A 25870-nucleotide genomic window follows, 5' to 3' on the forward strand; every position below is an offset into this window, starting at 1 on the left:
CTCTCCAAACATATCAATGCTGTTGGAATGCTTGATTTTATCATTTATAGAATTCACATCCATGCAACTCAATAGGAGCTTTGATAAAGAGAATCTCCTTTTATATTAATCTACTAAATTGATTGAATTTCTGTTTGGCTTATTTCAATTGTGTGTCCTTAACTTAGACGTGATACAGTAAGTAATCATAGTAAAATCTTAAAACTTTGTTCAGTTCCCTTTATTAACTCAGATCATTTCAATGTTAAAAATGTGGTTGTGTTTAAGTAATATACTTTGGCTTGTGAACTGTGAAAATAAGCATGATGAGGCATATTCAGAGATATGTGAGCTGCACATTGATATTCATTTTGTGCTTCTAACTCATTTTGTGGTTTTACAAGCTATGCTCCACACCCTGCCTTGAATGCTTCTTGTTACCTAGTCTCTCTGGATCTGTGGATTGTAGCATCGTTATCCTTTATTTTACAGCTAATATTTTCTGCATTAATCAGATTGTTGGCATGCCATACTCTTGCTGAACTAGGAAAATCACTACAGCTCAAAGAGAAGTCACAGAAGAACTAATGTAAACATTTTTGTTAGAAAATGAATGGATTGCAAACACAAATCTAAGGGGAGTTTGAATTAAAATCCTGATTAATGAGGAATCATAGGTTTATTTTAAAATATTTGAAGATTCCCCAGTCTCTGGTAAGACTTAGATTCAGGATAAACTAATTGGTGTACATAAGAAAACAGAAGAACATACTCATGGGAATCATGAGATCCACATTATATTTGAAAGAATTAGTTTGATAGCAAAATACACAAATATTGAAATAAGATTTTTGGAGTTGCATCTTCTCTAGCAGGTTTAGGAAATCCAATAATCAGATAATTCTCATGAATCATATCATAGAGTGCTGAATAATTTTTCTTTTTGTAGCTCGAAAATGCTTTTCATGAAAAGTAATATTCTTCCTGCAGGTGCACATTCAGACCATGACAGTTTTCCTCTGGAATAATGAAACTATGAAACAAACCAGGGTGCTTGACAATTATGTAACTGAATGTGTTACATCATTTTTCTTTGAACTCTTCTAGTTAATATCTCCATGATAGAATCTCAATAATTGTTACAGACTCAATTCTCACTGATTTTCTCCAATTTTCTATCTATAGAATAAATTTGATAAGCAATTAATGAAATCAACTGGCTTTCAATGTTTTCCACCACATAGTTCCAAAACAGCTTTAAAGGTGTGTTATTGTGAAATAAAATGTTGGAAAAGTAAATCACATCATTCAAATTAAGTCATGCATTTCTGAATAAAGAGAGCATATTTTGAGCAATACATCTGGAGATTTCTCTTTATACCATCAAAATAGAGTGCAAATACTTATACAAATTGTGTAGGTAAGTACTGTAAGTACGTGACTCCACTTGCAGCAGTCAAGAGAATGGAACAAGTGTCCTCTACCAGTATACAGGCCACATTTGTAATTCTTTTATTAGTAAGAAGAATACATTGTAAACTACTAATCAAAAGACTTGCACATATATAAAGCAGAATAGGTCATTTCTGATCACTGTCAAGTATTATATAATACACAGAATTGAATTGCTGACCCTTTACTTTATTTGGATTCATTGAGACTAAGTCTTATGTAGCCCCAGTCGACCTCATATTCACTGTGTGGAAAAAGACCTGGAATTGACATCTTATTGTTTCCACCATAGAAATATTGGTATTGTAGGCATGCATCAACACACTATGTAGATGTTACGACAGTTTCAAGATACCTAGAGAAGCAGTATCTTTGTTCAGAATATCACCAAAACAAATGCATAAAGAATTTGCATGCTGAAGCATTATAAAAGCTATGGCATCACTAGGTAATCATGTTTGTTCTGAGGGAGTCTCATTGTATTCAGTAAGTTCATGATGAAACAAGTGACTGAAGAACACTAAAATGATTGAGTATGGAAGGAGACTGCTACCAGGTCAAGAAAAGCAGTTTTTCTTCTTTCTTTTCTTTTCTTTCTTTCTTTCTTTCTTTCTTTCTTTCTTTCTTTCTTTCTTTCTTTCTTTTTCTTTCTTTTCATTTTTTTAAAATTTTTGGAAACACTTCAAAGGCTCTTTCCATCACAGGGCCCTCCAAAATTTCATAACTAAATATGTCTAAGTGTATATTACTCACTTAATATTTCAAACCCACAGAAATGTGTGGTGTTGACATCCCAGTTTAGTTTTGCTAATTTTTAAATAGTTACTAAAATTTGACATGTACTAAATTTAGAGGTATTCTGTTTTGTCTTTTTCCCTTTCTTAAATTTTAGCATTATGAAAACTTGATAATCTTGTGTGACCTGGAAGATTTCCATAGTCTTTATGACTGACTAAACATATATGCATGTAAGTGATATAAATATACCAACACAGGCAGGAGGAATTACTGCATTTGCATATCTGTGGTAAGACAGTGGTTACACACACACACATACAGAGAGAGAGAGAGAGAGAGAGAGAGAGAGAGAGAGAGAGAGGGGAGAGAGAGAGAGAGGAGAGAGGATGTATTGGTGAAATTATTAAGGCCACTCTACACAGTTGAAAGGGAGATTTATTTAGTGGCATAACTTACAAATGAAGGGATAGGTAACAGGGTCTGGGAAAGACTCAGCGCCATCCGGTGGTGTTCTCTAGAGAACTTTGCTCAGTCTACCTCCAGCATCCAGGGTCCAGGAAACAAGAGAAGGCTGAACTTCCGGATCTCAGGTCTTTAGGACCCTCTCTTGGCCCAGCCTTGTAGGCATGATAGTTACCGAAGCCTCAATGGGGGTTGGAACTTCCAGATCAAAGCTGGAATGGCTACCCACTACATCTTCCCATTTTGTCTAAATAAGAAGGTTCTAACTTAATATAAGACTATATACAAAGGAATGATTATCAAATATTGACCAGGAGTAATGAGGGATAATAACCTAGATAAGGTGGAACTACAATCAATGCAAACAATATTAAGCAAGAAACACATACGACAATACAGAGAACTCTAGAGCATAGGTAAATGGTATCATTCCAAAAGGTGTCCTATCCTAAAGAACCTGAATCTAATACCTAATATATTTTATCTAAGATTATATATATATATATATATATATATATATATATATATATATATATATACATATACTAAGTTGTAACTATAACTGCTAGTCTTCAATCCCATCAAAGACCTGAGAAGGAATATAATGGTACCTGAGAAATGGTAGGTGGATGCAAGCAACTTTCGGGAATCTTGCGAGAGTAGACCGAGACAGCTGGCAGCCTGGACAGTCACCTAATGTTTCTCAGCATTGTTGGTGCATTCAAATTGGCTACAGGCCTAGAGTATCTGACAGACCTTTTAGAGAAGCAGGAATTCTGAAAGACCATCTTACCCTGTCTTGGCAGAGTACAGTGATCGCTTTCCTTGTGTTCTGCTTGTCCAGAAAGGACAGGATTCGTACTGTCAGCAGTCAAGGCAAGGGCAGTTCTTTGCCCAATAGACCATTTTGTTGCCAAGAAGACAAACTTCCAAATGGAATTGTCTTAGAAGCCCAACATTCTCTCAGGATCAAATTGGTGCTGCCAGGAGCAATTGTGTCTCACATCAACAGAATTCTAAGTTATTTAAATGCCATATTCTCTAGGTCTATGAAGTGTTTGAAGATTATCTATCCATCTGACCTATGTATCTGTAAATCTGGATAACCTAACTAACGTAACTATAGAGATGACAAGCATAGGTGACTATAAATCTATAAGTCTTATCTCCCGAAATAACCTAAGAACTAAGGCTTCGTGTAAACAAGGTAAACAGTCTATAAGCAAATGTATGGTAAAGAATGATGACTTCAAAATTGGGACAATACACAAGATATTTATAACAGAGATAGGAATATATAGCGCAATATGGAATATGACAATAATCTTAAATATATATCAATAAGAATATCCTAAACAGAAGTAGAACATACATAAAGTATGACAGATATAAATTTAAACTTGCATCAATATACAAATATTTCAAATAACAGTAGAACTATATGTACATTATAACAAATATAGTTCTGTATTTGTATCAATATACAAATTATCTTAAACAGGAATATAAAAATAGTTTACATTTGTATCAACATATAAGAATCCATAACAGTGTAAATTAGAGTGCAAATTATCTAAGGCTTCTATTTTACTAAATTTGTTTACCAGTATATACAATAATCTACCATAATATCTTATACCTATGGTTATCCACTACAAGGATGTTCTGAGATTTCCATCTTGTTTTCATTTTAGCCACCATTTAAGCTTAATGTTTACAGCATAATCACTTTCAAAGAAGTACATGTATTATGTAATAATCACAATACTTTCTTTTTATTCTTTAGCTACTTCTACTAGTTTTATCAATAATATGATGTAGAACAACTAGAAAGAACACATTGAGTGCTCTACTGTTTTGCTCTACTATTCACCACATATTGAATGCTTCACTGAGGGTTGTGGAACTGTTTAACTATTTTCTACATTATCACTGTGAATGTGGAAGCACAATTATGACTAGTTTCACTTGAATAAATTATGTAATTATTAAAATTCACATTATTCTAGCTTACTCCAGCAGAAGTTTCTTCAAGTTGAATCTACAATTCAGAATATTAATCTTTAAAAGCTTTGTGCTATCTGGAATCATAACACAATACAACATTAGCTTATATGGTTTTTGCTCAAATATAATATTGTCCTGTTTGGGGTAAAGAATTTCTCATTTTTGAAAATTAGAAATGAGATTTCAATATCATAAAGTAGGTATTAAAGTGTGTCATCATTCCTGGGTTGGTCATTCTTTCTAGATCTTTTCCTGTTTTGGAACTTTTCAGTTGTGCAAACAAAAGTATTTATAAATATATCTACAAATATATTGTATGATCATATGGTGTTTATTTAACATTCACATATATGCATAATTATGTTTCCAAAGTATATTTGCATATGCAAATCTCCCTATATTTCCCTATTTTTATTGTATAATCATGCTACTATTATATCTTATATTATATACTATATCTATATCTTCTCATATATATTATATATATATATTATATCTATATCTTCTCATTCCTTGTACACTGTACCTTATAGAAAATTAATTTTTAAAATGAATAACTACCTTAGGTGTTTATTGCTATGAAGATGCAACATGACCATGGGAACTTTTTTTTAAACAATTTTTTTATTGACTCTTTGGGAATTTCACATCATGCACTCCAACCCCACTAATTTCCCTGACCTTCCATTTCTGCCTTCCAGCCTTGTAGCCTCATCCCCCAATATAAAATAAAATAATAATAATAATTAATAATAATAATAATAAATTTTTAAAAATATTCTAAAAAGTCCACTTCACGCTCAGTCTTGTTCACCTCTCCATCACATATCTCTTCATGCCAGGGGTGATGCAAGCTGTGGTATGTTGTCCAGTACACATTTTTGCCCAAACAGCTTTCCTTGCAAATGCTATGCAATGCTTATAAAGGAAAACATTTAGTTGAGTCTGGCTTACAGTTCAGAGGCTTACACCACAATCTTAACAGTAAGAAACATGGTGGCATCCAGGCAGACATGGTGCTGGTGAAGGAGCTAACAGTTTTACATCTTGATCTGCAGGCAGCAGGAAGAGGCTGAGACATACTAGGCCTGGCTTGAGATTCTGAGACATCAAAGTCCACCAGAAGTGACACACTTCCTCCAATAAGGCCACACCTACTCCATCAAGGCTAGACCTCTCAATATTGCCACTCTTTTTGAGCTTATGGGGCCATTTTCATTCAGACTACCACATTCTACTGCCAGACTACCATAGCTATAATCTTATAGCTATATCATAATGCAAAACTCATTTAGTCAAGTTTCAAAAGTCGTCCAGTTCTATAATGACCTCAACATTGTTTACAAGCTGAAAGTTACAAAGTCTCTTCTGAGACTCATGCAATCCCTAAATTGTCGTTCCCAGTAAAACCAAAAAGAAAAAGTAGATCACGTACTTCCACCAGAAAGTGACACAGGCTATTTCTTCTTCAGCTGGAAACTCCAGCTCACCCTTACTTGATCTGGCCATTCCTCCCACTCCAAACCCTGCCCTGAGGCTGCCAGTCCCCAGCCCCTGTCCAAAGCATTATAAATGGATGCAAGCCCAATTTGCGGAGGATGCATCATCACCCAGTGCCTACATGTTATTTAAGTCTGCTCCTTTAGAACAGTCACGTGAAATCTCTCCTGCCCCCTTCCCCCGCCATGCTGTCTGGGGCCTGGAGGACTCACTCAGGGGTGCTTTGATTAAATATACCTGATCTTTCACTTTTTTAACTCATCTTGGTCTGGCTTACTGCATCAGCAGAGAAACCTACTGTTAGGGTACAGAAAACGTCATTTTTCTGCGGGAATCCTGGGAAGAGTTGAGCCTTCCCCATTGCTCCTCCAGCCGCATTGGAAGCCACTCTTCTTTTTGTATCCCTCTCCACTAGAACCGATTGACTTTTGGCGCAGGTATGTCACCCATTTCCCAGCCACTGACTATAGAGGTCCGGGACCTCTTTAGAGTCAAGACCCCTTCTGGGTCAACGACTCTTGGGGTTCCTGCCAAGTTATGCCAGGCAACCCTAACCTGCTTTTGGAGCAAAGAACATCAATGCTCCATGGGGCCCATTGCAGAGAGAAGTCGCACACACAGTCAGCTCCCATACCATTCTGACTCCAGGTTGTACCAGGGATGCACTGCTATGGGCTTCAGTCACAGCACAGGCTTGGAAATGGGTCTAAATCTGATCTTCAGTCACCTGTGGGGTGTTTACTACAAAATGTATGTAATTGGGGCTGTTTCACGGCATATGACATGTTTTGAGCTCCCTCATCCAGGGTTTTGGAGCCCTGCACTCCTGCCCCTTCCTCTTCCCTCTTCTCTGTTCCTCTGTCTACCTGCCTCTCATTTCTCCACTCCAAGATAGCCTTTTTCTCCTTCTCCCTGTCCCCTAATTAACATCTTGCACTAACTCTCTTATTCCTGGTGTGTTCTCTTAGTAGCACACCTTGGCAGGATCCACCAAAAGATACCCATTTTGCCTTTTTACTCACTATGATTTCCTGGCATTGGCCTTGTCATGCTGGGATTCTACACAAAACAGATCCATTCTCTTTGTTTTTTTCCTGTCTGCTCTCCCACCCTTGCTGTGGGATGGTCTGTATGTCAAGTGTGTTGCTGATTGGTCAATAAATAAATCACTGATTGGCCAGTGGCCAGGCAGGAAGTATAGGTGGGACAAGGAGGAGAATAAAGCTGGGAAGTAGAAGACTGAGTGAGAGAGACACTGCCAACCGCCATGATGACAAACAGCATGTGAAGATGCTGGTAAGCCACGAGCCACGTGCCAAGGTATAGATTTATAGAAATGGATTAATTTAAGATGTCAGAACAGTTAGCAAGAAGCCTGTCACGGCCATACAGTTTGTAACCAATATAAGTCTCTGTGTTTACTTGGTTGGGTCTGAGGCTGTAGGACTGGCAGGTGAGACAGATTTGTCCTGACTGTAGGCCAGGCAGGCAAACTCTAGCTACAAATGGCGCCCAACATGGAGCAAGAGTTTCCACCTAAAAACTGAGAAAAAAGATTCTAAAACGGAGCTAAAAATAGTTCCTAATTGTCTGTCTCAAATGAGCAGCAGCTGCCTGTTTGAGCTACTGGTGGGTTCCTGGCATGTGTGCTCAACCTGCAGTATGGCAGGATTGAGGCCTCTGCAAGTGGCACATTAAGCTGCATGGTGGATTTAGCCTTTGCTAGTACAAAACAAAAAAAGAGGTTTCTGGGCTACATGCTGCTTGGATAAAAGCATATACCCATGATAGCTCCCAGAGCCAGCAGTAAACTACCACGGCCATGTTGGGAAGCTGAGGTGGGCAGAGCCAGCAGCCATAGCTGCTACAGTTTAAAGCAATAAATTCACAATAAGACAGATTCAGATGAAATAGTTTACAATGTGTGTAAAATATATGTAGGCTTGAAAGAGACAAAAAAGGTGATATATACAGTTATATAAACAAATACATAGTTAAAAAAAAGTCTTTAAAGAGACAGTAAAATTAATATAAAAAATAAGCCACATAAAGATGAATATTACACAGAGAATCTGGATTGTGTTGTCTTTGGGATTTTTAACTGCAGAAAACCATTTGATTGTAAAAGATGTTGAGTTAAACCAATATGTATATTTTAAAGATACCTTGACTTCAAAATTTGGATGTAAGGATGTGTTGCTTTGGAAAGGAGACTCTGCTTTTGTTCCCACAGAAAGCCAAAGGCTATGGATTTGTTCCAGATTAAGATACATCAGGTTTGACCAGCCAAGACTCCCTGAAAGGTTTCCAATGACACCATGGCTCAGATGATCCAACATCCAGAATGGTTTGAAGGCAACTGGCTCAGACAATACAGCCTCACAGACTACTCCATGATCCTAAAATTTTCTTTGTGTCCCGTAAGATACAACGCCCCCCTCCAGCAGGAAGTAGTAAGAGAAGCTACGCCCAAATTCCCAAATAATATGTAATTTTACTTTGTTAAGGTTAAAAAAAAAAGAAAAGGGGAAGTGCTGTGGCATGGTCTGTATGTCAAGTGTGTTACTGATTGGTCAATAAATAAATCACTGATTGGCCAGTGGCCAGGCAGGAAGTATAGGCGGGACAAGGAGGAGAATAAAGCTGGGAAGTGGAAGGCTGAGTCAGAGAGACACTGCCAGCCGCCATGATGAGAAACAGCATGTGAAGATGCTGGTAAGCCACGAGCCACGTGGCAAGGTATAGATTTATAGAAATGGATTAATTTAAGCTGTAAGAACAGTTAGCAAGACACCTGCCACTGTCATACAGTTTGTAACCAATATAAGTCTCTGTGTTTGCTTTGTCAGGTCTGAGTGGCTGTGGGACTGGCAGGTGAGAGATATTTGTCCTGACTGTGGGCCAGGCAGGAATACTCTAGCTACACACCCTAAACTGCTTAAATGTCCTTTTCTTATATTTGTTAAATGATTATTTCAGAATTTGTAAGCTACTCATCTGACATGGAAATTAATATTGAGTCACTCCACAAATTTTCTAAATAACTTCATCAATACAAACAAAGTCTGTTTCCTGCAGAAAGTTTTGTTAGTCTCACTCTTAGAAAAGTCTGTCTATTTCGTATGAATGAATGGATCTGTGTCTGTATGTGTTCTTGTAGGCATGAGAGGCACACAAAATTACTTCAAGCTCAGTTGGCCATGTAACTGTATATGGCATCCTTCTTTCTGACTGTTCTTGGATGCCTCAGCTTACATTTTCCTAGTGTCTTGGTATTAGCTCAGCTGTTATTATTGTAACTTGCTGCCTGGGCTTAGAATTTGCCTTAGACTTTCTGGCCACTGAACCTGATGCAATACCAGAGATCCATATGTAATTTGGGTATAAATAATATTAAAGCTATTTTATGCTCTTCTACCTTAAACAAAAAACAAAAACCTAAGGAATTTGGTATGGTTAAAAATTCGTAACAAAAAGTTAAACCTAAAACAAGTAACTACAAACAACATTTGTCTATTTAAATATTCAAACAAATAATGATCTTCAAACACTTCAGAGATCTGAGAATATAGCATTTAAAATGTTTAGTAAAATGGTTTTCATGATAGAGACATGCCAGTTCCTAGCAGCACCCTTACCTCCTCTAAAGATTGATGGGCACAGAACTTCCACCTGGAGCTTGCTTTAAATGTAGCAAAGCCAGTCATGGAGGTAAACCATGACTCAACTGCTGTCAAGACCCTTTCCAGACTGTAGACAAACAGGACACTGTGGAATTGATTGCTTGCTTTGCCAAGACAAGGAAGGCTGGTCTCTCCAAATTCCTACTCCACAGAAAAGTATGTCAGATCTTCTGTGTCTGGCAGCTGAAGGCTGATACTGCCCTGGGACCTCTATTCCCAACTACCATGGAGGAACTTGGTAGCTATCTAAGTAGCCAGAAAGTTCTTGGCATTTTAATTGATTTGGAAGATACTTCACTTCTGCTTACTCAGGTGAAATTTATCCTTCTCAGATCTGATGTTGTTTGATGAGTAGGGTACCGAGAGCTTTACTAGTTTAACAGTTCTTCCTCTGACCCTACAAGGCTACAACCACTTTGGTAGTTTATTAGTTCATTAGTTCAATTTCTTGTTAAGATAATACAGGGAAGCTTATCTTTTCCCCAGGCTTCATAGTAAAGGATAAACAGGTTTCAGATGTAACTTTTCACTGAGTGGTTTTACAGATACCTGCACATTCCTGGGGAAAGAGTGCTACTATTGTATCAAGGAATCTGGTCTGGTGGAAATTAATATTGAGTCACTCCACAAATTTTCTAAATAACTTCATCAATACAATCAGGGCACATCTCCGTTCTGTTCTTTCTGTCTCTCTTCACTCTTCCCATGGCTAGCCCCATTCATAGGGACAGTGTCAATAATCTATTTGTTTTCTCCTATTAACTTGCCTTCTCTGCTTCCTCAAGGAATAGAATCCTGAGGTCTCCAGGATGGCAGCTAACTGAATGCTTCTTTACTCATAGTTCTCACTGAGTATGAACACACCAACTCACTACTCCCCCTCCCCATGTCATCCCATGCCAACAAGAAGTTTAGCCAGACTTGAACCCATGCTTGGTGTGACCATTTCTCTCTCTCTCTAAACTGTGCCCTCTCAAAAAAATTACCAAGTGACTACTCCTCCTCTGAAGCATACCAGCTCCCCAATCACTGCCTAAAGCATTACAATTGGGCACAAACCCAGCTCTTGGAGGATGAATAATTGTATTTCCCCTACAGGGAATTTAAGCCTCCTCTTTTAGAACAGCCATGTGATTTTCCTCCTTACTTCTTCTCCTGCCTCACTCTCTGGGGGCAGGTGAATTCACCTGGCAGTGCTTTGCTGAAATATATCTGGTCTTTTATTTTTTAATTTGCCTTGATTTACTGCATAGTTAGAGAATTCTACACATTACAATTTTTAAAGGGAGGAAATACTGGACTAAAGCCAAATTGAAAACCAACTGGACGAACTCCAAACTCTGCATTTTCTTGTCTGATGTCAAAGTGATCTTCAGATCTTCAACTCCTTTCAGCTTTGTTGACTAACATACACTTGTCCCACATGGACTGGTTCAACCTACTGTTAGCAGCTTTCCTCAGCAGATACACCATGGCTCTGACATCTTCAGAACCTTGAGGTCAACAAGGCAATCCAGGACTCACCTTCATAGTTTCACATAATTGCCTCTCAAGCCTCCATGCACAGAAACGCTTGCCACATTCCTGGCCTCAGCTGCTTTCCTGAGTTGCAGAGTGAGATTCCATAACCCCTTTCTTGAATCCTCAACACTAAAGCAGGAACCAAGTGGCCAAAGTTTCCAAGTTCTGTTGTTTTCTGGGGCTGTCCTTGAAAGCTGAATTCTGCCTGCCTCTGTCTCCTGATTACTGGAATTAAAGCCATGTATCACCATACCTATCTCTAAGATTTTCTTTAATTCTGTTTCACAAGTTGGGAGCTTAGGTGTGTGAGTTCATGTCCTGAGGTCACCACTCCCTTTCTTCCATTTAACATCAGGCTTTTCTTTCATCTGTTTATCTCTTTGAACACAGGATTTCACACCATTCCACTTTCTGGTGCCCCTTTTCTCCTCAAGCTTTATATTTTGCATTTTTCCTTGTTCAGCAAGATCCTTTCATTATAGATCTGCATAAGAGTGAACACTAATACTACATGATAGAGTCAATACTAGGCTGCTTTAAGACTTCCTCTGCCAAAGCAATTAATCCAAAACTCTTCAATTTAGCTTCAGGCAGTATTTTTGGACAAGGGTAAAGAGCAACTACATTCTTAACCAAAATATCACAATAGTCTATAATGACATACAAATATTCTTCTCTTCTAAAATTTCTTGAACCAGAGCCCACAGCTCAAGAGACCCTTGGTAATACTGTATTCTTAGGTTCTATGAAGCTTTTTTTTTAAAAAATCACACTCAAAATTTTCTTAAATTATGACTATCCTTTTCTCCACATGTATTGGTCATTTTTTTAAATTGTTCTAATTATTCATATATTTGATTTTATTTGCCTCTAACCAATATTTGTCAAGCAATATCTATTCAATTTTATTTCATCATTTATTTAATATATAATTTACTTGACTTTTTATCCTCCAGACTTAAGACAAGAATTTAATTTGTATTTTTTATTTAGGACATCCAATCTATTTTTAATTTCTAAAATATTGATATCATTGCTGTATTTTTATTTTAATGTGATTTTTCTTCATTTTGAAAACATGGAATTAATTTATATTAGTAATATTCTTATCACAATTGTTCTTAAACCTTTATTTAGATGAACTTTTCAGAAAGTACAGAGTTCAAAACAGAGCAATAATTTTGTTGCTTTCTCACAGAAGCAATAATTGCATGGCTTTGGTCAAGTAGAAAAGATAAACATATTTATACTGATAAAGAGTTAATGAATTATTTCTCAAACATTTTGAAAGTACAAAATATTAACTTTTTATCGAAATATATACTCACCAAAATATAGTTACTTTTTTCTTTATTACCACTTTAACTAACTAAAACCAAAGTATTTAAAGTAAAACTGATTATTTCTTATATAGTTTCTTATATAATGATTATTGTATGATTCTTAATCATGAGTAAATTCTAACTCAAAATCTAAAAAACTGGATAAATAACAGCATAGTCTGATATTGTGACTTTGGATATTTACTAAAGCATCATCTTTGTATTTCAGATATTATATTTAAAAAATTCCTAACACAAAACATCCAGGAAATCTGGGACACTATGAAAAGTCCAAACCTAACTAAAAGAAAGAGAGAGAAAACACCAAAATTAACAAAATTATAAACCAAAGGGGTGGGGGACATAACAGACACTGAAGAAATCCAGACAATTATTAGGTCATATTTCAAAAACCTGTACTCCACAAAATTGGAAAGTCTAAAAGAAATAGACTTATTTCTTGATAGGTACTACATACTAAAATTAAATCAAGACCAGATAAACAATTTAGATAGACCTATAGTGTTTCAGGGTGCTATCAGCTCCCTTGAGGGATGGGGTAAGAAGTTGCAGAGTCAATGACACAGACCCCAGGAATCAGATGAAAGGCAAACAGCAGACTCATTTATTCAGTAATGAGGAAAGCCTTATATAGCCCCCTCTCAGCACCCAGACTATGTCTGGATCTTGTGACATTGCATGTACATCCCTCATTATCTGGGCACAACCAGGACCTTTGATATCAATTGCTGCTAGGCCCTTAGTCAGACTCCATCCATACAATCAGGACATTGGATAGCACCTGTCATTAATATTATTCCAACCAAGAAAAGTCCAGGGTCAGATGATTTCAGTGATGAATTTTATGTCTTTCAAAAAAGAGCTAATACCAGTACACAAATTATTCCACAAAATGGAAACAGAAGGACTATTGTCAGATTCTTTTTTATGAGGCCACAGTTAGCCTAATCCCCAAATCATACCAAGATTCAACAAAGAAAGAGAATTGAGGACCAATTTCCCTCACAAACATTGATGCAAAAAATATTCAGTAAAATACTATTTAATCTAATCCAAGAACACATGAAAAACATGATCCATCATGATCAAGTAGGCTTCATTCCAGTGGTGCAGGGAATGTTCAACATACCAAAATCTGTCAATGGAATGTACCATATAAACAAACTGAAAGAAAAAAACCACATGATCATCTCATTAGATGCTGAAAAGACCTTTAACAAAATGATATGCATATTCATGATAAAAAGTCTTGGAGAGAAAAGGGATACAAGGAACATGCCTTAACCTGATAAAAGCAATATATAGCAAGCTCACAGCCAACATTAAATTAAGTGGCGAGAAACTCAAACAATTCCTCTAAAATCAAGAACAAGAAAAGGCTGTGCAATCTCTACATATGTATTCAATATAGTACTCAAAGTTCTAGCCAGATGAATAAGACAAGAAAAGGAAATCAAGTGGATACAAATTGAAAAAGAAGTCAAAGTATCTCTATTTGCAGATAACATGATAGTATGCATAAGCAACTACAGATGATAAACACCTTTAGTGAAGTAGTTGGATACAAGATTAACTAAAACAGAAAAATCAATAGTCCTCTTATATACAAATAATAAAAGGGCTGAGAAAGAAAAGGGAAATACCTCTCACAGTAACCACAAAGAATATATAATATCTGGGGGTAATTCTAACAAAGCAAGTGAAAGACCTTTGTATCATGAGTTCTAAGTGGTTTTCTTAATGAAAAATCCTGGTGTCAGATATTGGGGTAAATGCTGAAAGATCAGAGAGACAAAGCAACTGCCACATTTACTTATAGAACTCCCTCAGCCTGAAAAGCCTCTAGTTCCTGTCTTCACACGTCTTATATACCATTCTCTGCCCAGCCATCACTTCCTGGGATTAAGGGTATGTGTGCTACCCAAGCAAAGGCATGAGATCTCAAGTGCCGGGATTAAAGGTGTGTGATTTTTGACAAAGAAGCCAAAACTATACAAAGGATAAAAGAAAGCATCTTCAGCTAATAATGTTGGCATGACTGGATGGATGTTGGCATGTAGAAGAATGCAAATTGTTCCATGTCTATTACCCTGCCCAAAACTCAAGTCCACTTTGATCAAAGTCCTTAACATAATTCCAGTTACACTGAACCTGTTAGAAGAGAAAGTGGGGAATTGTTATAGATATGATAGGAAGAAAGGGTAGATTATTGAATCTACTTTTAAAGAGTAACTTGTTTAAAAATGTTTTACATTGCTATGGATTTTAGTTTATTGATACAAATTTACAGTTGATTTTGTTATACTATATATATATATACTATATATATGTTATACTACATATATCTATGTTATTTTATATATATGTATATATATATATACATATATATTTTTTACTTTTGTTTAAGGTATTATGTTTGTGAAGCTCATTTAAATTGTAATGGATAATTAAGAAATACAGATTAATAATTAGTCTTCTATGATAGTCATACTTACAGTCATGTTTAGTTTTCTAGGTATACATAGATATAATTCAATTAGGTAGGTAATCTTCAAACACTTCAAAGTCCTATAGAATATGGCATTTAAAATGTTTAAAAATTTGGACTTTCTGGAAAGTGAGACATGTCTGCTCATGGCAGCACTGATTTACTTCAGAGAGGAGGATGGGCATTGAAGACACTCTATTTGGAGTTTATCTTCTTCTTGGCAAAAATAGCCATTTGAGCAAGAAACTGTTCTTTCCTGGACTGCTTGATCAACTGGACATACAGGACCCATAGAAAGGTGACCACTGAATTTTGCTTGGCAAAACGGTCCTTCAGGACATTCTACAGGACACAGAAAAAAGTAAGCAATAGACTAGGCATGTGGGCTAAAGACAGATGCTTCAACATATTACAGAGAAACTTTGGATGACTGTCCAGGCTGCCAACTGTCTCTGTCCCCTCTCGCAAGACTCCTGAAAGTTGTTTGTGCCCTTCTCCTGTTTCTCAGTTAATATTATATGCTTCTGAGGTCTTTGATTTAGTTGAAGACTAGATAGTTATAATTTCCTCAATTATGATAAAAGATAAGTTAGATATAAAACCTTAGACTCACAAATTTATGGTAAATAGGATATCTTCTTTAATTTTGCCAAATACAAATAGACCAGACATTATAACTATAATTCTTGCTTGATAACTGTGTTATTATATGTAATTTTACAATGTTAAATTTAAAACCTTCCTTTGTTTTTTTTTTAAAAAAGGAAAGTACTAGGGATGTTCTTCTGTAGCCTGTGATTGTGTTTCTCTGATTGATTGATAAATAAAGAGCTGATTGGCCAGTAGCCAAGCAGGAAGTATAGGCAGGACAAAAAGAGAGTAGAATTCTGAGAACAGGAAGGCATAGTCAGGAGATGGTGCCAGCTGCAGCCATGAGAAGCATGATGCAAAGATCCCGGTAAGCCACAAGCCACGTGGCAATGTATAGGTTTATAGAAATGGGTTATTTTAAGATGTAAGATCTAGCTAGCAAGAAGCCTGAGCCATTAGGCCATGCAGCTTTAATTAATATAAGTATCTGTGTGTTCATTTAGGTCTGAGCAGCTGCAGGATCAGGCAGGACCAAAAAACCCTCAGCTACAGGGAAGAACTTTGAACACATTGGCATAGGAGACAACTTCCTGGATAGAACACCAGTAGCACAGAGACTAAGATCAACAATTAATAAATGGGACATCATGAAACTTAAAAGCTTCTATAAGGCAAAGGACATTGTCAATAGGTCAAAACAGCAGCTTACAGAGTGGGAAAAGAACTTCACTAACCCCATACCTGACAGAAAGTGGATCTCCAAAATATATAAATAACTCAATGAACTAGACATCAAAAACACAAATAATTCAATTTAAAAAATGTGGTACACACCTAAACAGAAAATTCTCAACAGAAGAATCTCCCATGGTAGAGAAACACTTAAAAAATGTTCATCAGCCTTAGCCATCAGAGAAATGCAAATCAAAACAACTCTGAGATTCCATCTTACACCTGTCAGAATGACTAAGATCAAAACGCAAATGACAGCTTATGATGGAGAGGATGTGGAGCAAAGGGAATACTTTTTCATTGCTGGTGGGAGTGCAAACTTGTACAGCCATTATGAAAGTCAATATGGCAGTTTCTTAGTTTCTTAGAAAATTGGGAATCAACCTACCACAAGACCGAGCTATATCACTCTTGGGAATATGCACAAATGATGCTCAATCATACCATAAGGACATTTTCTTATCTATGTTCACAGCAGCTTTATTTGTAATAGCCAGCACCTGGAAACAACCAAGATGTCCCTCAACAGAAAAACGGACAAAGAAATTGCAGTACATTTACAAATGGATTATTACTTAGTTGTTTAAAAGTATGGCATCAGGAAATTTGAAGGCAAACATATAGAACTAAAAAAAAACATCCTTGAGTGAGGTAACCAGACCCAGAAACACAAGCATGGTATGTATTCACTCATAAGTGGATATTAACTGTAAAGTAAATGATAACCACACTACAATCCACAGACCCAGAGAGACTAGGTAACAAAGAGGGCTCATGTGGGGATGCATGAATCACCCTGGGAAGGGGAAATAGAGGAGATCTCCTGGTGGACTGAGGTAGGTGAGCATTAGAACTTGACCTCTTGGTTTGGAGGGTGGATGCAAGGGGAGAGGGCTGAAAGAGATAATTGGAGGGGAGCTTTACAGGGTTAGGTAGAAGCCTGATGCAAAGGAAACTCCCAGGAGTTAGTGTCCAGCTAAGACTCCTGCCAGCAATGGATGCATAGCTTAAACTGGCCATCCTGTTATCAGATTGGTGACTTCTGGGTTTGTCAGCAGAGAGCCTTCATTCAGTGACTGAGGGAGGAAGATTCTGAGACCCAAGGCCAAACAATAGGCAGAGCTTAGGGAGTCTTGCTGAGGAGAGAGAGGAGGGAGTATAGGAGACAAGGTATGAGGGACATTGCAGGAAAGGCTAGCCTGGCTCGTGGAAGCTCACAGAACCAACAACCAGAGAGCCAGAATGGTATGAACCTAGGGTCTCTGCATATATGTAACAGTTTTATAACTTGGTCTATTCATGTTAGCCCCTGCTAACAGTGGGAGCAGGGATTGTTCCTAGTGCTTTGGCTAGCTGTTGGGCACCTGGTCCTCATGCTGCATTGCCTTGCCCAGTCTGAACAGGGGGAGGTGCTTGGTCTTAAAGCAGTTTGATATACCATGCATGCTGATGCCCATGGGAGGCCTGCCCCTTTCTGACTGAATGTGAATGGGTAGGGTAAGGGAAGGTGGGAAAGGGATTTGGAGGAGGGGGAATAAGGGATGCTGCATTTGGATTGTAAAACAAATAAATAAATTTTAAAAAGTAATAGCAACAGACATATGCAGCATTAAATATTTCATTTTATTTAAAATGAACAATAAGTGCAAATAAATATGATATAACTGACAGAGAAAAAAGTGGTTAGGTCCTATCAAACAGTTTAACTACTCAAAAAATTAGGGAAAGTATCACTACAATATATCTATATCTATATATAATTATATTGACATAAACTATGTCCATAGTTATGTAAAATACTTAATAAATATTCATGTATGAAATAGTCAAATTGCCTTTACCACAAGCAATAAGGGAACACATTTTGTTTTCACAACCTGCCTGTTTTCACAAATGCTTCACTGTCACGTGTTGTGTTATTTACTTCATTTGTACATTTATAAATGCTTCACATTCTCTTAAGTTGCTTGTAGTTAAAGATAGAAATCCACAGTTAAAGATAAAAACTAAAGTGTGGGACAAGTAACAGCCTGCTTAAAGACAAAATGTTTGGAAGGCAAAGGAACAAACAAACAAACATACATACATACATACATACATACATACATACATACATAAATAAATAAATAAATAAGAGAAAGAATTCCAGGACAAAGACAACCAGAATAGACTGTAACAGGAATATCCCATGAATTTGTTGTTTAATAGAAATATGGAGGCAATATAACTAAAAGTAAATTATCTCTCTCCCAACTTTCCCTCTCTCCTCCGCCCTTACAAGGTATACATGACAATAAATTAGCACACAGTAATAATATATAATTTGTAAAATTTTCATTTTTACATGTCAAATTATCACCAAAATTTAGTAAACAAGTGTAGCCTTTGATCTCACTGTGGTGGTTTGAAAGAAAGTGCCACCCAAAGGCTGAAGGGAAGTGTCACTATTAGGAAGTGTGACCTTGTTAGAGCAGGTATGGCTTTGTCTGCTTTGAGGTCTCTGATGCTTAAGCCAGAACAGTATGTTTCAGTCTCTTCCTGTTGCCTTTGGTTCTGGAAGTAGAACTCTTCACCTACCTCTCCAGCACCATGTCTGTCTGCTTCCCTCCATGCTTCCCACCATGATGGCAATGGACTAAAATTCTGATCTGTAACCAGCACCAATTTAATGTTTTCTTTTATAAGAATTTTCTTGATGGTTATGGTGTCTCTTCACAACAATAAAAACCCTAACTACTACACCTACTCATTTGTGCTCTCTCTTCTCTCCTCCTCACTGTTATATTGGCAAATGTAAATGCATCTAATTAATATAACAAATAAAATATAATAATCATGTAATTTTAAGTATTTATTCTCAAGAATTGCATTCTTCCTCATAACTACAAAGTGATCATAAGGAAATAATAATTCAAATATAATTTTTATATTATGTTTTATTTGTTTTCTTTTTCCACAATAATTCTGCAACATTTAATGCAAAGATAAACATAATTTCTGCTATAAAATATTTATCAAAACCATTCCTGAACATGAACATATATAAACCTAGTATTTGGGGTTGAAGGCTAAAGAATAAAAAGAAAATACAAGAAAGAAAGATATAAAAAGATAAAAAAGAAAAAATATAAACAGCATGAATTTATCTGTAATGTTAACATTAAAATTATAAGATTAGATTCTTCAACACCTACAAGTGTTTACTTTCATATCAGTATGATGCAATGTAATGAAATTTACTAAAGTTAAGCAAATAGTGAAATTATACATAGGAATAAGGTATAATTTTCCTTAAAAATGTAATTTTTTTTATCACTTTTATGACTGTCATGGTATGTATGCCCTTTTTATATTAACTAAGCCTTTGTTCACTGACATCTTTTGTTCAAATGATGATCCATTCTTGTTTTGATAGTGTTGATAATTGAACAAAAAGTCTTACAAATGTTAGGAAAATTTTCAACCACTGACCCACATTTTTACCCTTTTTATTTTACTTTATTTTGAGGTATGTTCTTGATAAGTTATTCAGACAAGGCTTGGCTGTACAGTCACCTTACTACAGCTCATAACATCCCTGTGACTATAGCTTGAAAAAATTCCTGCCTAACTAGACTTCAATTCATAGGAAAGTTTTGACAAAATTTGAAAACACACAATTTAATCATCCCAATTTCATTCCTAATACTGATGTTTAAAAAGCAATGGTTTTACAGATAAATAATATGCTGTATGAGAGGTGCTTTCTTTATTATAAAAATACAGAAAATAGGTGTCTGTCATATCGGTTATTATGAGTGAATTTGACATCAAATGATTATCTTGTATGTCTCAGATATTTAGAGGTGGAAACAATAAGACATGTTAATAGATTATTAAATGATCAATATCTGAATTGGTAATTAATAGAATTGGTATGGCTAACACACGAGGGGTAGAGGTTGTGTTCATGTTATCTATTATAATGTCAGAAGACACCGGGCGGTGGTGGCGCACGCCTTTAATCCTAGCACTCGGGAGGCAGAGCCAGGCGGATCTCTGTGAGTTCGAGGCCAGCCTGGGCTACCAAGTGAGTTCCAGGAAAAGGCGCAAAACTACACAGAGAAACCCTGTCTCGAAAAACCAAAAAAAAAAAAATAATAATAATGTCAGAAGACTTTTTAACCAATTCAATATTCTTACTTTAAAACTTTCTCTTAGAAATAAAAGCATAAATATTAATTTTTGTAATTGAGAAAATGAGCAAGTATGTTAATTGAAAAATTACAAGTACAATATACCTTTTGTCATTTTGTTTTTGTTGTTGTTTGTTTGTGTTTTGAGACAAGGTCTATCTCCATACACAAATCCATTCAGAAACTCCTTATATTGACCAAGCTGGCCTCCAACTCAAATAGATCTACCTGCCTCTGTCTCTTGAATGCTGTTATTAAAGGTGTCCACCAATATTTTTTGCTCACAACCTAATTGTTCTAAAAAACACCCAACAATAATTTATGAAATTTCATTATGAATCAAAAATAAATTGAACCAGTTACTGTACTAAAGCTTGGATAAAATACCTGACAAAAGGTGTTTAACTCCCAGTTTGAGAATTTACAGTTCATCATGTTGAGCAAGGAAAGTTGATGGAAGTGATACCTGTCTGTTCACACTACACCCACAGTCATTAAATAAAATGAGCTTTCTGATTCTACTATACTATGTCACAGAATGAAGAGTCCATCCCAAAGGGATGGGTTAAATTTGTTTCCCATGTTCACTCTGCCTGCAATCAAAATCATACTATCATGTGATTTTCAGCTATTTGTAAGATATGGCTTAACATCATCATATTTTATAGTTTCCTTAGGATGTTTAGCCTAATATCTGATCTATGGTATGTGTTGCATGAGCTGAGCAACTAGATAAGACATGTATTTGATAAACCACAAATTATACAGAAATATATTTTTCACTTACTTCAGTAAGAGGTGTGTGTGTGTGTGTGTGTGTGTGTGTGTGTGTGTGTGTGTGTGCGTGTTGTGTATGTGCGCGTGCATGTGTTTGTGAGCATCTGGTGTTTGAAATACCAATATTTAGTTTCAACATTATTTTAGAGTAATAAAAATGTTTATGTGAACTATTATAATGCTGGATGGTATACAATTACATTAGAGGTGGGTTTTAGCCTTGTGAAAGGAAAAAGAGGTAAAGAAACAAAAATGGGAGCCTGTCACTATTTTAAAAAATTCTATCCTATTATATACCATAATTTCACATTATAGAGCCTACTTTGTCAACATTCTTATAATTCAAATAAGAATATTGAGTTTGAGGGTGAGAAAATTCAAAACCCCATCTCCTAGCTCTTTTGAAATATATAACACGTTTTTAAGTGGAGTCAAGTTACTATACAATAGAATAACAGAATGGCATCTTATTCTATCCAACATATACTTACAATTGTTACTTGTTGATTAAAAGAAAATTAGCAAATCTTTTTATCAATTTTTTTTCAAAATCATTCTATCATTTTTTTTTCAAAAATTTGCCAGAGCAGTCTTATTTTGAATATATTATATCTCATTTTAAAGCATGGGAAGAGAAGAATGGAGAGAAGCTTCCGCGCTGCTTCCTTCAACACATCGAACACTTTTATATCTGTGTGTTGTGTTCAGATGTCTGGGAATGGTGAATATATGTCTTGAAATGGTGTGAGAGAGCTATGGAGATAGGTAGGCAGATGATAGGTAGACTGTGAAACGCAACTGTGGTCATTACAGAAAAACTAACAAGGTAGACAGACCCAGGGGCCTCCATAACGTTTGTAACAAACTCTCTCCTAGTTCCTTGAGGAAACTCAGCTTTTATTTTGGGGGGACTTTTTAAAATTGGCTCTTTATTATGTACTGAAATTATATGCTAACTAACATACACTTTTTGAGCAGGAGACTTGGTGGTCATCATTAATTAGACTTAGGTTGTTTTTCTACTCTAAAGCTTCTCCATTTTATAACTGGAAGTAAATTGTATGTTTGTCATAATTGCTAATTGCTTAATTATGATTAATTTTATTCCTTCTATGTTCATTAACTGAGCTTAAAAACTGAAAGCAATTTAAACTGTATCTTGCCCTGAAGACCCCCCTCCTATAATTTTGAGTACAAAATGACGATGAATTTGGCAAAGATATTTCAGGGTAATGGAATGGACTTTTAATGGGAGATATTTTATTAACACTACTATGCTCTCAATAACTCAGAATTACACTTTTAATTTCAATAGCTTGTATATTTAGTGCCATGGATTAATGAAAATATTTTATTTAAAAATACCTTTCATGAAGAATTGCCAGAGCCTAGTAGTGATTATTTTAAGCTAAATGTGGCAATATGAATCATTCATATTCATAGTATCAGAAAGTACCCATTTTATGAAGTTGGCCAATATAAAATTGTGAAAAGTAGTTTATTTTCTATAAATATTTTTGAAATATGATTTACCTGTGCCTTTTATTTAATATCAATCTGTAGGTTGAGTTTTACCACCTTCTTAAACTTCCTTGTTTTCTTGGATGTCACAATTCATGTTATATAAAACTATAAGTTAAATTTACTTCTGCACATGTTCCAGGCACACTTCTTTCTGTTTTAAACTGCTATCATAACTATATTTTTATTACTTACATTTCTCTTACTGTACAAGTTTGCTTAAAGCCAAGTAACACTTTTCAGTAACTTGGTTCACGTCCTCTGGAATTGTAGAATGTTAGAAACTGAGTACTGATTCATTGGGCCTGAATTTCTTGATACACAGAATAGAGAGGAAGATATTCCTTTCAACCCAAGAGACTAACATTGAATATTATACATTATGATAATAAATATCTTAATTTCATCTTTATTCTTTCATAACAAGGCATATATGTTGTGGAATATTTATGTACACTGTAAAGATGTGTCTGCCTATGGCAACTTCTGATTGGTTTAATAAAGAGCTGAATGGCCAAGAGCTAGGTAGTAAAGAATAAGTGGGATTTTCTGGGAGACAGAGGAAGAAGAGGAGAAATCTAAGTCTGTGGATTTCACCAGAGGCTCTGAAGTAGTAGGATATATGGTACAGAACAGAGGTAACCAAGCCATGTATGTTAATGTAGGTTAAAAGAGACAGGTTAACTTGAGTTATAAGAAGTAGTAGGATATATGGTACAGAACAGAGGTAACCAAGCCATGTATGTTAATGTAGGTTAAAAGAGACAGGTTAACTTGAGTTATAAGAGTTAGTTGAGAAAAAAGCCTAAGCTGAGACTAAGCTTTCATAATTAATATTAAGTATCTGTGTTGTTTTGGGGGAAATGCTGGTCCCACAAAAGGTAGTCTGATAAGAAAGTTTGTTGCACACATTCATATTATTTTCTAATATGTTAGCACTGTGGATGCATGAACTAGATGATCAAACATATATTAGGCTAAACCTGAAAGTATAGATAGAACTCTTTCATCTTGTAGTGGCCTTTACCCCATTTGTCCCAGAAAGCTCACCAGATGTCCTTTCTGGAACTTTTCTATCAGACTAATTCAGTATTTACAGCTACGTGCTGGAATAGTTGTACTTAGGTGTGTGTGATATTTATTGCAATATTCCAACAGACCACTCGCATCTAATAGAGAAGGTATTCTATTTTCATTTCGTCACTGTGAAAAAACCCTGATCAGAGACAACTTGGAGAGAAAACAGTTTGTCTGGTTTGCTATTCCAGGTAACAGTCTATCACTGAGGGAGATCAGAGCAGGAAATCAAGGTTTAAACCTAGGGTCAGTAATCTACTTGATAGATTAGATAACGTGAGTCTCTGGTTTGCTAATTACTACTTCATGAAGAAATATTATTTGCTTGCTGGCTCTCTGATTTGCTTACTGTAATTTGAATACTATATTAGCTATTTACCTCATTGATTGTATATTATATCTGACTGAAATACTAAAGGGAAGAAAGAATCAGATTGGCTAATTGTGTTAGAATATATAGTCCACCCTGAATAACATGGCAAAAAATAGTTCATATCACTGGTAATATTAACTTAATTCCTTGCATCTAAACAGGTGAAGAAGTAGAGATAAAGAATGCTGACTCTCAGATGACTTTCTTTGTGCTGTCTGAGACTCAAGTCTACAAGATGGTATATGTAGCTGGTCTCTGCTCTTCAACTGATACTTTCTGAGAAATACATTAATATTTAAACTAAATGATGAGCTTCATTAATATTGCCCTAGATGTCTACTAACTCAAGCTAATTAACAGTTAAAACTGAACATGATATTGTTGAGGCATTTTTCAAAATATCCTTATATAGCTACATGCTTTTATGTTTTATCTACCATTTAGGTGTGTTGTAATTACCATTTTTTCTACACTTTGAGATTATATTCAAAATGTTCAAGATTTAGACATTTATTCATCTTTTCCACTATGTTCTATTAGCCATCACAAATCCAATTGCTTTCTATATAATTTGCAATTATTGAAACACTTTTATCCAATATTTTAGATGATTGCAAACTTACTTATTAGATTTTTAAAATAGTAATTAAGGCTCTTACTGTTGACATCTCAATATGTATGTAAGCAGTTCCTCTTTTGACTAGCCTCCTAGCACATATTTTCTGACAGTACTGATTTTATATACACAATATATTTAATTTTAAAAGCCTGAGAATGAATGACAAATTAATATGCTTTAAGAATAATTTGCCATCCTGGTGATGGTGACACATGCCTTTAATCCCAGCACTCAGGAGGCAGGGGCAGGTGGATCTCTGTGAGTTCGAGGCCAGCCTGGTCTACAAAGCAAGTTCTAGGACAACCAGAGCTTTAACAAAGAGAAACCCTGTCTTTAAAAACCAAAATAAACAAACAAACAAACACATAAACAAATATTAAAATAAAGTATAATTGGCCATGGGATTGGACAGATTACTCAGATTTTGAGAGTACTTACAACTCTTGCAGAGGAACTATGTTGAGTTCTCAATACCCACATAACAGCTTACAATCATTTGTAATTTCAGGGATCTGGTGTAAGTTCCAAGTGATCCAACACCCTCTTTTGGCCTTTGTTAATACCAGGTATGCATGCATATGGTACACACACACACACACACACACACACACACACACACACACACACACACATTCATATATGCAATAACATTCATACAGTAAGAGACAATTACATTGGATTCAAATAAAAATACTTAAATAAAATCTTTTTCTCTTTAAATTTTGATATAATCAGTAAGATTAATAATTAATTTTGGGATACATGGTTTGGTCCTAAAACCTAGTGTACCCATGTGTGTTTGAAAGTATTACTTGTTTTTTTCCATATTAAC

Source organism: Peromyscus californicus, unplaced genomic scaffold (assembly GCF_007827085.1).
Source record: "Peromyscus californicus insignis strain IS unplaced genomic scaffold, ASM782708v3 Scaffold_12__1_contigs__length_115047231, whole genome shotgun sequence".
In the NCBI taxonomy this organism is placed as follows: domain Eukaryota; kingdom Metazoa; phylum Chordata; class Mammalia; order Rodentia; family Cricetidae; genus Peromyscus; species Peromyscus californicus.